Raw genomic sequence first — 10,758 nt, forward strand, 5'->3', positions numbered from 1 at the left:
TGTATTTTTTTTTGTAAATCGCCCGACTCATTCAGCGCTGGAGTCATTTTAAAATCAGCTTCTAAAGCCGTCAACACCGACAACTGGGACGGATTTCAGGTAGGTGACAGGTAAAACAAAGCGGTTTATTTTTATGTATAAAAGTGGTCCTTAAGATACCTTTAGTTCACATTTTAAGTTGCAAAATGGTGATTTAGTCCCCATACCAACCGGCAGTGTTTTTCATGCAGATATGGGGGTCTAAATCACTGCAAACCGCAACGTTCCAAATGGTCGCGTTCCAGAAAAACCCACTCGCAAGTTGATTTAAATGGCCATTAATTTACAGGTATTAAACATAGAAACATAGAAACATATAAACATAGAAATTAGGTGCAGGAGTAGGCCATTCGGCCCTTCGAGCCTGCACCGCCATTCAATATGATCATGGCTGATCATCCAACTCAGTATCCCGTACCTGCCTTCTCTCCATACCCTCTGATCCCCTTAGCCACAAGGGCCACATCTAACTCCCTCTTAAATATAGCCAATGAACTGGCCTCGACTACCCTCTGTGGCAGAGAGTTCCAGAGATTCACCACTCTCTGTGTGAAAAAAGTTCTTCTCATCTCGGTTTTAAAGGATTTCCCCCTTATCCTTAAGCTGTGACCCCTTGTCCTGGACTTCCCAACATCGGGAGCAATCTTCCTGCATCTAGCCTGTCCAACCCCTTAAGAATTTTGTAAGTTTCTATAAGATCCCCTCTCAATCTCCTAAATTCTAGCGAGTATAAACCAAGTCTGTCCAGTCTTTCTTCATAAGACAGTCCTGACATCCCAGGAATCAGTCTGGTGAACCTTCTCTGCACTCCCTCTATGGCAATAATGCCCTTCCTCAGATTTGGAGACCAAATCTGTACAAAATACTCCAGGCGTGGTCTCACATTAAACATTAAATTCCTTCCATTTGGCCTATAATCCATGATAATGAGATTTTAAAATTATGTTATATTGTGAATTCTTGTGTGAATGTTATTTGGACACTTAGGTTATTTAAAAATGTTAATCTTTTCTTAAGAAATTGATAGATGTATAGATCTAGTAATTGAATTTTGTAATTAGCTACAATTAGGTAACTAACTAATTATATGCTTTAATTTCAAGTTATCTAAGTAAGATTGTTTCATGTTTGTTTCAGAATGCTTCAATCTATAATAACTGAACATTTATTTTAGTTCTCTTAATTTTTAAGAAAGTTATGGCCATTTGACTGTCCTCGATCACAGCTTTTGTGTTAGGTCAATGGAAAAGCAATAGAGAACAAGATGCTAATTTCCGAGTATGAAAATGGCCATAACTTTTTTAATACTGAATATATGAAAGTGAGTTAGGTGACAAATTAAACTTCTTTTATGCTTTAACTGATGGGATAAATTACAGACTTGATTTTTTAAATCTCAAAATTTTGGAACATTGCTAGCTTAAACAAACAAGTAAGTAAGTAAGTACATTTTATTTATATAGCACATTTAAATCAACTTGCGTTGAAACCAAAGTGTTTTACATAGAAGAAATTAGGTTTCCATACATCCGTATAAAATAAAAAAGAGAAAAGACACAACACACTATATAGACAATAGGCAATAGACAATAGAAAATAGACAATAGGTGCAGGAGTAGACCATTCGGCCCTTCCCGTTCCTGCCTTCTCCCCATATCCCCTGACTCCGCTATTTTTAAGAGCCCTATCTAGCTCTCTCTTGAAAGCATCCGGAGAACCTGCCTTCACTGCCATCTGAGGCAGAGAATTCCACAGACTCACCACTTTCTGTGAGAAAAAGTATTTCCTCGTCTCCGTTCTAAATGGCTTACTCCTTATTCTTAAACGGTGGCCCCTGGTTCTGGACACACCCAACATCGGGAACATGTTTCCTATCTCTAGTGTGTCCAAGCCCTTAACAATCTTATATGCTTCAATGAGATCCCCTCTCATTCTTCTAAACTACAGAGTGTACAAGCCGAGCTGCTCCATTCTCTCAGCATATAACAGTCCCGTCACCCCGGGAATTAACCTTGTAAACCTACGCTGCACTCCCTCAATAGCAAGAATGTCCTTCCTCAAATTAGGGGACCAAAACTGCACACAATACTCCAGGTGTGGTCTTACTAAGGCTCTGTACACCTGCAGAAGGACCTCTTTGCTCCTATATTCGATTTCTCTTGTTATAAAGGCCAACATGCCATTCGCTTTCTTCACTGCCTGCCGTACCTGCATGCTTACTTTCATAGACTGATGTACAAGGACCCCCAGATCCCTTTGTATCTTTGCTCTTATATTTGATTTCTCTTGTTATAAAGGCCAACATGCCATTCGCTTTCTTCTCTGCCTGCTGTACCTGCATGCTTATTTTCATAGACTGATGTACAAGGAACCCCAGATCCCATTGTACTTCCACTTTTCCCAACTTGACGCCATTTAGATAGTAATCTGCCTTCCTGTTTTTGCTACCAAAGTGGATAACCTCACATTTATCCGCATTAAACTTCATCTGCCATGCATCTGCCCACTCCCCCAACCTGTCCAAGTCACCCTGCTTTCTCATAGCATCCTGCTCACAGTTCACACTGCCACCTAGCTTTGTGTCATCTGCAAATTTGCTAATGTTACTTTGAATCCCTTCATCCAAATCATTGATGTATATTGTAAATAGATGTGGTCCCAGCACCAAGCCTTGTGGTACCCCACTAGTCACTGCCTGCCATTCTGAAAGGGACCCGTTAATCCCAACTCTTTGTTTCCTGTCTGCCAACCACTTCTCTATCCATGTCAGCACTCTACCCCCAATACCATGTGCCCTAATTTTGCCCACTAATAATAATAAGACTTGGGGAAAGTTTATTCAACATTTTCACACAACATAAATTGCTCCCTCTCTAACCGTTATAAAAACTATATGGTGGAACGGACTTGACGACAAACAGACTTAAATTGTTGAAATTTTCAGCTCAGATTCTGTTTTTCTTTTTTTTCTTCTTTAATTTAGGGGGGTTTTGTTTCTTCCTTTCTTCCTTTTTCCCTTTTTCTTTTTATCTTTGTGTTTTTTTTCTACATATATAAGTTTTCTATTAAACATTTAACTATATTTACACAGAGACCGGGAGGTCTACATTTTGACACTGGACTCATATTTAGGTTATACCTGTTATTAATGTAATCCTGATCCCTATGTATCAGTATCATTGTTATGTTTATCATTATTCTTTTTGCTTTGTTTTTTTTGTTGTTTAGATTTTGTTTTTTGGAGAAAAAAAACTAATAAAAAGATTTTAAAAGAAAGAAAGAAAGTCCAGGTACACTGCATCCACTGGCTCTCCCTTGTCCATTTTCCTAGTTGCATCTTTAAAAAATTACATATGATTAGTCAAGCATGATTTCCCCTTCGTAAATCCATGCTGACTCGGACCGATCCAGTTACTGCTATCCAAATGTGCGGCTATCTCATCTTTTATAATTGACTCCAGCATCTTCCCCACCAAGCTAACTGGTCTATATATGTCAGGCTAACTGGTCTATATTTCCCCGTTTTCTCTCTCCCGCCTTTCTTAAAAAGTGGGATAACATTAGCTACCCTCCAATCCGCAGGAACTGATCCTGATTCTATAGAACATTGGAAAATTATCACCAATGCATCCACGATTTCTAGAGCCACTTCCTTAAGTACCCTAGGATGCAGACCATCAGGCCCTGGGGATTTAACATGAACGTCCCCCCACAGCAGAATCAGCATTTTCCACTGAGAGGGATGGCATTAAAAAGTTCAGTCCTCTTCCTCTTCCTCTGTGTTTACCCGAGATCAGGGCCTATTTGAGGCCTCCGCAGTCGCCTCAATGGCGGCCCGATGTTACAGGCCCTCTCGCTGGATGATGGAGTTCCAGCGTCAGGAGAACACTCTTCAGCGGCTTGAAGTGTCTGGAATTGCCGCTTCCTCGCTGGAGACCACGGCTCCCGAAGTCCACAGGCCGCGCTGGTCGGATCTCCGACACTGGCGATCTCGGCGAGTGATCCCAGGTGTTTGAAAGTCATGGCCGCCCGCGGCTGGACGCTCCGCGACCACAGCTCCGCGATGTTGGAGTCGTGGTCTCAGCACGGAGCTTACCACACGGCGATCCTTGGTAAGGCATCGCCAGTTCCGTGATGGTGCTTCAGCGCTGTGACAGTGCCGAAGCTGGAGTTCTGGCCGTCAAGGGAATGGATATCAATTCTGGGGGCCACATGAGGGGCTAGGGTACCTGGTAATGATATATCTGTGAACACCACCAAACACATTAAATGTATGTATAGCCGCTGGGAATGTTGGAAAGATTTTTGTACAGTTCTTGTTTTGTATATATTTTTTATTCCAATTAATGTTTATTTTCGGGGGGAAAAAAGTATGCTTCGTTAGGGGGCAGGGTCTGGTGGAGACACCCTTCAAACAAGGGAAGGGATATCACCCCAGGGGACCACATGAATGGTAAGGTTGCTTGGTATAAGGATAGTTTGTGAACACTACCGAATATGACACTAATGAAAATATAAATGCTGAGAATGTCGGATGAGATTTTGCGCTGTTCTTGTTTTATTCAGTTCTACAACATAAGTTCTTCAAAGATTTTTGTTAACTTTGCCAATTTGTTAACAGTGAAGGTAAATATCTATTTGTGGAGAAAAGAGGACCACAGTCTAGGATCCATCCGTTGCTGGACATTGAAGGGTAGAGTCCCTCGAGGACACCCCTCAAATAAGATAAGGGATATCACCCCAGGCGGCCACATGGCAAAGGTGTCTGCTTTAAAGATAGGTGCAAACACTACTGAGTATGACACTAATTGATGTACAGACACTGAGAATGTGTGAAGAGTTTTTGCATAACTTTGGTTTTGTATATATTTTTCATTCTGAATAAAGTTTTTTTTTAAATAAAAGAACTGCGTCAGTTCTACAACATAAGTTCTTCAAAATGTTCTTTTAATTTTAATAGTGAAAGTAAATATCTGATCATCCACTAAATTATAAACACTAAACACCTAAAATCCCATAAACCCCATTTATACAGGACTGAAAAATTAAAAATGGCTTGGAGAAAATAAGAAACATTTATTGTGTTATTAAAAGTTCACCTTTGATCCACAAATAATAAGAAACCTTTTGGTAAATTCCCTGACATTTAATCAGTTATGATAAATACCAATAGTGCTGTAAACTATCCCAATCTCAATTGGATTCTAGGCATTTCCTTTCCTGTTCTTGTTACACCTGCATTTGAATCAAAATGTGTCGTTTTTAACCTAAGCCCACAAGTCTGTTTTGTTTACTGTCATGTCAGAGTCTGCTTCAGTGATATGAAAGAATGTGCTTAATGTAGCGTTAACATGCAGGTCAGCAGGGCAACTCACCATATACTTTCCCACAATCTTTGCTCATTAACAGTGAGCTCTCCATTGTGCAAATGTTGGAGCCTTTCCATAAATGTGGGTAAAGGAATGAGTACGGAATACAGACGGCAGACAACAGTTTTCAAATGATACCATTTTGTAAAAAGAGAGTGATTCAAAGGTTAATATCAGAAAAACCTGTTCTGCTCAGCGCACTTTCTGGTAAACATATGGCTTTCTGCAAAGTCTTTTTCAGACAATAGACATGCATAACGAAGCAATCGTATAATGGTGGGGTAATGTGTGAGGGGGAGTGCTGTAGAAAGCAGCTATATTTACACCTCAGGCATAGGTACAGTGCAGCACCTATGGAGCGATCAATTTTGCATTGGCTATGAAAGGTCTCATGACATAGCAGGTGCTTAAAGTTGAACTAAAATATAGTTAAAGGAACAAAGATAGACGTAAAATGTTGAAGTAACCCAACGGGTTAGGCAGCATCTCTGGAGAATATGGATCGGTGATGTTTCGGGTCTGTATCCCGGGGAGCCGCAGTCTGAAGATGGAGGACCTGCCCGGTCTGCCCGACTCGCCCATCTGAGACCGGGGACTTGCCCGCTGTGGACAGAGCAGACAGGAAACCGAACATCTCAAGAATCAGTCTGGCAAACTCCTACTTACACAGATTTATCCTATCTTAGGTAAGGAGATCAGACTTGTACATAATTTTCCAGATGCAATCTCAGGAGGCTCTTTAATAATAGTTATTAGATAAATTAGTTAAATTATTATTGTTATGTGTACCGAGGTACACTGAAAAGCTTTTTGCCACATGCTTTCTAGTCAAAGAAAAGATTATACACGATTGCAATCAAACCGTGTATAGATAAAGGATAAAGGGTACAACATTTAATGTACGGAAGTCCAAAAAAAGATAGTTGAAAGGTCTTCAATGAGGTCGATGGCATCTATTGTAGATAAATCATTTTGCAATAAAGGCAGGCTTATGGAATTTATCTTCCTAATTGTTTGCTGCAGCTGCATGTTAACATACATGGAATTGTGTAGAAGAACACCCAGGCCCCTCTGAACACATTTCAATCTCTCAAACCCACTATACCTTTCTATATTTTTTTACTAAGTGGATGAATTCAAATTTTCCCACATTATATTCCACTTGCCATGTCCTTAACCTTTCACTTAAGTCTCACTTCACTGAAGACACTCTCCATTTTCCTCACAACCTCTTCTGCTGCCCAGCTTAGTATCATCAACACACTTAGATATACTACACTTGATCCCCTGATTGAATTCATTGATACCAGTTGTGAGCTTCTGGGAATGCCCTGCCCATCCTTAGATCACCCCAAACCTCCTCTTTGTTTTCTGCCCACTAATCAATCCTCAATATTACCCCAAACACCAAGCACTTTCATTCCATTTAATTTTGAGGCAATTTATCAAAGGCCTTCTGAAAATCTGAACACATTAAGTGGTTCACTATTATTTACATTTGCTGGTCACAATCATTGGCATGAACATCTGTTTCTCCAATTCTGGTACCTCCCATTCCCAATCTCCTCTCCTCTTTAACCACCCAGCTCCGTCCTCCCCAACTCCGCCTACCGTCCACACATATTTTTTTTCTTTCCACACCCTCTGTTACCTCGATCATTTCCCCTCCTCTGCCTCCTCCATCCACTCATCACCAAATCTTCCCTATTTCAGATCTCCCATTTTTAATCCTCTTTTGCTAACATCTGGAACTGATGTGCTATAATGCTGAGAACTATATTCTATACTCTGCATCTCCCCCATGCTCTATGTAACATACTTTGGCTTTATTGTATTTATATTTGGTATATCTAATCTGTTTGGAAAGCAAGTAAAACAAAACTTCTGAAGAAGGGTCTCGACCCGAAGTATCACCCACCCATATTCGCCTGAGATGCTGCCAGAGCTGCCGAATTATTCCAGCACTTTGTGTCTTTTTGTGTATTAACCAACCTGCAATTCTTTATTTCTAAAACTTTTCACCATATCATGGATGATGAGGGATGTCACCCACACACAGAGGCAAAGACTGAGCTGCCAAGATAGAGAGTGCTAGGGCTGACTCTTCAAGCCCAAAGCCGAGCCGCCAGGATAAACCTGAGACCGCTAGCGCCGCCTCCAAAGATAAGGATGAACTGCAGGGAGAGCCTGAGATCGTCACACCTTCTCCTTCAAAGTTTAGTTTAATTTAGTTTAGAGATACAGCACGGAAACAGGCCCTTCGGCCCACCGGGTTCGCACCGACCAGTGATTCCCGCACATTAACACTATCCTACACATGCTAGGGACAATTTATACATACACCAAGCTAATTAACCTACAAAGCTGCAAGCCTTTGGGGCGTGGAGGAAAGCGATGATCTTGTAGAAAGCCCACATGGTCACAGGGAGAATGTATAAATTCCGTACAGACAGCACCCGTATGTCGGGATCGAACCAGGGTCTCCGGAGCTGCAAGCGCTGTAAGGTAGCAACTCTAACGCTGCGCCACCGTGACCGCCAAAGAGACTGAGCCACTGGGACAAGCCCGAGATCACCAGAACCACTGCACATGTGCTCTGACGGTGAGGGACAGCGCCCCCATGCTGTCCTGAACTTTCTTACAACTGTAACTAAAATACATCATGTGAGTGCACCCTACTGCGAGTGTCAGTGACGCCGATCCTTGACGCCGCAGACTTGGTACACGTAACTCAGCGAGTCAGGCAGAATCCCTGCTGAACATGGGTAGGTGACGTTTCGAGTCAGGACACTCCTTCAGACCTTCACTTAGTCTCACTTCACTGAAGCCCGTCTCCATTCTCCAGACTCAATATATAATATTAATATGTTCAGATATAACGATATGATACGATATGATAGAAGTTTATTTTTCCCAGGAAGGAAATTGGTCTGCCAACAGTCATAAATCAATGACTGGTTAATTACAATAACAATTACCAAAGCCTCTTTGAGAAGTAGAAACAAAGAACTGCAGATGCTGGTTTATACCAAAGATAGATACAAAGTGCTGGAATTACTCAGCGGGTCAGGCAGCATCTCCATAAAAATGGATGGGTGACGTTTAGGTCGAGACTTTTCTTACCCCAACCCGAAATGTCACAACTTCCTTTTTCTCCAGAGATGCTGCCTAACTGGCTGAGTTACTCCGGCACTCGGTGTCTATCTTTGAGAAGTATTTTGGGGAGAGGAGATGTCTTTAACAAGCAGTTAACAGACAAGTAGGGGCTTCAATAAACAGACAGCCTTAAGCTGCTGAACAATCAAGCTGAATGCCAACTGTTCACCAGGCGATTATGATTCAGAAGGGGGAGTTGCAGGAAGCTTGTGAGTTTACTGCAATACATAATTCCAAACAATTATAAAGCAAGGCCCCATTCACTAATTAGCACCTCAGGGTCACCAAACAGGCTCCCTGGTCTGATTGAGTGCAAGATGGCTGCACAGATTTACACTGATACTCACTCCAGGGATCTTTTACTGACTATGCTAACAAAGTCTTGAGCCTGGCTGAAAATTCCATGATGGTGTTGTGGGAATGAGAACCCTGGTGTTTAGCTTTAAAATGTGAATCTGGCCTGTGTCAAAGTAGCAATGGTAACTCATGAAGTATTGCAGAGAAGGCTATATGAAGGGTAAAACAAAGGGGGAATAAATATTTTATGCTCCCATTTTTGTGGCCAAGTTTTAAATAGTTAAATAGGGCAGCACGGTTGCTGTCTGTATGGTCTGTTCTCCCCGTGACCTGCGTGGATTTTCTCCTGGAGTTCCGCTTTCCTCCCACACTCCAAAGACGTACAGGTTTGTAGGTTAATTGGCTGGGTAAATTGTAAATTGTAAATTGTCCCTAGTGTGTGTAGGATAATAATAATAATAATAATAATAATAATAATAATAATAATAATAATAATAATAATAATAATATAATAATAATATATCTTTTATTGTCATTGCACGTCAGTGCAACGAGATTTAGTGTGCAGCTCCACTGATGTACAAGAAAGGTAAATAAATACAATACATAAATAAACAAGCTGAATTGATTGACGTGACCATCTGAGGGAGACTGTCCAAAGGGGGTGGGTGGGGGGGGGGCACTCATTAGGGCCGGTTCAGAGCCGCTATAGCTCTTGGGATAAAACTGTTCATGAGTCTAGAGGTTCGGGCGTAGTGCGGTGATCGCTGATCGGCATGGATTTGGTGGGCCAAAAGGCTTGTTTCCCCACTGTATCTCTAAACTAAACTAAAATCAGTTTGCATATGAAGAAATTTCTCTCATTTCTTAAATTTTTAAATTATTTTTATTAGAAGCAATTGTACAAAGATAAAACATTCGGCATCTAAAATTATACAATTATTGTACAAGTTCATTTTTAACCTTATAATCTGGAAATGAAAGAAGAGAAGAAAGAGAGAACAAGAAAGGGAGAAAGTGAGAAGTGAAAAGATAGCTCGAAAAAGCACATAGAAAAGACCCCTAGACTACCAAAGTAGTGTGGCTGAAAAGTAAGCAGTTTTACTGTATGTAGCTTTAAAATTATTGGCCAGGTATGCATCTCAGCCAGACAGAGCTGAAGCACTGTTGCCTTTGTAATACCGTCATTCTTGGTGCATTCATAGTGCAAAGGTGCACAGAAATGCATGATATGTCAAGCAGGCACAGTTAAAATGATAGGCAAAACTTCCAGGCCATCAGTTCCTGTTGTGGTCTCTGGTAAAACAAAGCAGGCGGGTGGTACTGCTTCCAGCAGTTGGAGAGTCAGGGTCTTTTCACTGTTAATGAAAGCTAACACCTGCCTCTGTGAGATCCATCAGATGTTTACTCCAAAGATAGACACAAAAAGCTGGAGTAACTCAGCCGGACAGGCAGCATCTCTGGAGAGAAGTATGACACTTCGATTCGAGACTGAAAGTCTGAAGATGGGTCTCGACCCGAAGTGTCATCCATTTCTTCTCTCCAGAGATGCTGCCTGTCCTGCTGAGTTACTCCAGCTATCTTTGGTTTCAACCAGCATCTGCAGTTCCTTCCTACACAGATGTTTACTCCACATGTGGTTAAGTTCAGGGGCCTAAGGCTCACTCCACACCTAATGTTCCTGGTGCTTAATAATGTGATTGCAAAACATTAAGCTTGTTCGTTGACTGAGCAAAAACAGCTTGGAATTTACTTTGTTGATTTGCATCATGTTCACCTTGCCTAAGAACCACAAAAAGCGCACAGCAAACAGCAATAAAAAAAAGAGCACTTTACATTTACACATTGCAAACCCTCCCAAATAATTAAAATGATATATTGCCCTCAAGCATTTAAG

The sequence above is a fragment of the Amblyraja radiata genome, chromosome 8 (genome assembly GCF_010909765.2).
Source record: "Amblyraja radiata isolate CabotCenter1 chromosome 8, sAmbRad1.1.pri, whole genome shotgun sequence".
In the NCBI taxonomy this organism is placed as follows: domain Eukaryota; kingdom Metazoa; phylum Chordata; class Chondrichthyes; order Rajiformes; family Rajidae; genus Amblyraja; species Amblyraja radiata.